Here is a 3,490-nt window from a genome sequence, read left to right as displayed (position 1 = left end):
GCATCAGGGGACATTACTGCTGATGCGATCATCAATGACTGCTGCTGGAAATCCATGCAGAAATATGTGCTGTGCACAGGGAAGCAGACAGCAACAATAGCCAGCCTCCTTCCCTCTCTCCCTTCCTACACCTGTAACTGAAATTCAAGGACTGTAAGCTCCACTATCTCTCATCAGAAGGATATCTCCAGTCCTTGGGGAAGGGGTTAGTAATGGCAAACCATGCCTTAGCAGCAGCGCTCCCAGCAGTTTGCCCATCCCACATGTGAAAAGACAATTATGTGTATGTCAGTGTCTGTTTTTAGCCAAGATGTTTTAGATATGAAAGAATGAGGCATAAGAGCAAATACATGTGACAGGTGACCAAAATTACAATATTTTACTTGATCTGGCTGATTTTCCTCAGGGAAGAGACAGAGAAGAAATCAGATAGTGAAAACACATCAGTCCTTTTAAGACAAGCCACAGCCTTGCACCTTTGAGGAGTGAGGCTTCCTGTAGTCCCAAGCATTTTGTAGTGACATTTATACTCAAATCATCACATGAGGGTCAGGCCAGGTCTGACAGCAGCAGCCAGAGTCAAACACATTCTTGTGATCAGCAGGCAAGTCCATAGTGACTGGACAGGTCCCATGTCAAGCTAGGAGCAGGGGCCATGGTCAGGCATGACTGAAACATGGTTGGAGCTAAAGCAGAACTCAGCAGGGACTGAGCTGCAGTGGAACCCCTGAGCAGAACGAGTGGGTGGAGGCCCTGTGTGAGATTCATCAGAGCACCTAAGGCTCATTTATGCACTCAGGACCCTGACACAATTTTTCTAGGAGCTGTGCCACAGGAGAGGTGAAAAAGTACCAAAGAACTTTGGCCTGAGCCAAGGGTTACCCAGCAAAATAAGAAGCTCCAGCTGTTCCAGGGTGGTTCATGCTGGAGTGTCAGACAGGCTCAGATGTTTCCTGTCCTGTCACTTTGCCCCAGAACACTTGAAAAACAAGGAAATAATGGATAGCACCAATCTGCAGTGACCATGTCCAAGAGAAGAGGCAACCAGCCAATGTGACATTTGCTTTCCTCATACCCAGGAAAGCCAGCAGCAAACAAACTCTTAAGGGGGGCTAGGAGGAACATTGAAGGCTTTGAGTTGCAACAGACCTTAAAGCAATCATTATAAAATTTAAAACAAAGTACTGTATTAACAGTGTTTTCCTAATGGATGGTTTGTACACAAGACTACAGAGACCTAACTTTGGATTTCTCAGCTTTTGCTGTTTTCAAATTCATTCACAGGATTCTGATCATTACCTTTTTTTAAAATTGAGTAACTTCACAAGGAAACAAGTAGCTGGGTGACCCCATGAACTAATGCAGCCTAATTTTGAACACCTTTTGGGCTTGTGATAACTGACCTTTAAACTTTCTTTACACCTTTATTAACAACCAGAGAATAAAAGTCTACACTGGAGCAAAATTCTTGCTGCAGAACAAGATCCCATGTTATCTGCAGGAAGCATTTCCTGTGGCTGATCAATCATAACAACTCGTTTCCAAGAGTTTCTCTGGCAGATAACCTAGGCAACTATTTTTTCCCCACATAAGGATTAAGAGTATCGCCCTTTCCTACTCTGTGCCTAATTGCATGAAGCATCTAGGAACACAGTATGCTGAAGATCTCTGACCCTGAATCAGATCTCATGGAAACTAGCCAACTAGCCAGCAGACAAATGAGACTTGTGCCCATGGGAAGGAAGGAAGGAAGGAAGGAAGGAAGGAAGGAAGGAAGGAAGGAAGGAAGGAAGGAAGGAAGGAAGGAAGAAGGAAGGAAGGAAGGAAGGAAGGAAGGGAGGGAGGGAGGGAGGGAGGGAGGGAGGGAGGGAGGGAGGGAGGAGGGAGGGAGGGAGGGAGGGAGAGAGGAGGAGGGTGGGTGGGTGGGTGGGAGGGAAAGATTGCATGGGTGCCATTCCATAGAAAAGCAAGCTAAAAGGAAAAAATACCAATTACATGATAATCACTAAATAATTTTCACATACAGGTTGTAAAAGCTCTATTAGAAAAAGCAAAACCAGAAAAACAGAGGACTTTAGGGGGGATATTTAAAAATATTAATAAGTCACTAATATCTTCTTTTTCTTGGAATACATAGATCAAACTCTCTGTTTCACCTCCAAACTCTAATAGGTTTCTCCTTTCCTACTTCCAAAACATATTATAGAAAATATGGCTGGAAGTGTTCTCAAAGATCAGCTTAGTTCCTCCTTTTAACCCACATCTAGACATAACTGAGCAATACTTGCCTACAACAGCAGCAAATATCTCCCCAAATGGTGGAGATTTAACAGCTTTCTCAGGCAATATAATTCAGTACTAGGGTACTCTTTCACACTTTACCTGTAGATCTGGCCATGAATCTCCTTTACTGTAGTTTAGACCCATTATTTTTTGTCTTATGCCTTGTGAGTGCTCTGAGAACAAATTATTCCTTCCCAGCAAGCACTTGCATACCTAAAGAATATTTCTCCTGCCTTCCTTTGGAGTTCTCTTTTTCAGACTAAATAAGCCTAATTCTGCTTTTGTTTTCCTTGCTGATCACAGTTTCCAGTTATTCTTTTTAATCTCTGCCGAGTACATCCATTTGGACCACATATTTTCTGAAGTATGGTATCCAAAATTGTATGGAACAATCCAGCTGAGACTTCTACTCATCCACATTTTGACATCTCCAGATGTTTCTTTTTGGCTTGATTTAGTCTTGTGCAAGCTCTGTCAGTGTATAAGGACATGAATATTTGGGAAATTAAAATAAGGCACCAAATTAAAAACTGAAGGGTTAAAGCAGATATTACAGGAATTTGAGAGATACAAATTGACAGAAATGAACAGAATTACAGTGATAGAAGTTGTTATTATTAGGAATAACCGTAAGTTCATCAAGGAAATGTACAAACTTATTTCCTCCTTACTGGTGCCCTACATTACTGTAAGCATTACAGATGGCCATAAGATCCTTTAGAATTCAAAGACTCACCAGGCATCCCCTCCTTGTAACCTCATATCCAGTTCCTTAGAGAAAGCCATCCCCAGTGTTATAACACTTGTAAATTTTCTTCAAGTTCAAGTCCTTCAGTGAATCCCTGTAGTTTGTTCCTCATGCTATGCAAGCCAGCCCAGTGTGACCTCTCAAAAAGCAGAAAAATTGCAAAAGCCCCATACACTTATTTCAGTTGGCTCAAGCTATAGATATGACATAGTAAAGAAATTATCTCTGCAAATAAGAGGATGAAGACTGAATACCTTGATTGCTCTTTTCCAAATGTAGTTTCACTGAGGCATTGAAAAATTGTGGGAAATTGCTATTTCTTGAATAGATCATCATCTATTCTCCTTCAATACAAGTCAGAGATTATCTAGATGGAATGTGTTCCACAGTACAGCTGTGACTCCTGAAACTCTAGTTATTTACATTACTCTTCAACCTCACTGAAAGTTGCTGGTCATG

Source organism: Lichenostomus cassidix, chromosome 2 (assembly GCF_008360975.1).
Source record: "Lichenostomus cassidix isolate B80296 chromosome 2, HeHo_3.0, whole genome shotgun sequence".
Classification (NCBI taxonomy): Eukaryota; Metazoa; Chordata; class Aves; order Passeriformes; family Meliphagidae; genus Lichenostomus; species Lichenostomus cassidix.
Note: the sequence above shows the minus strand (reverse complement) of the source record.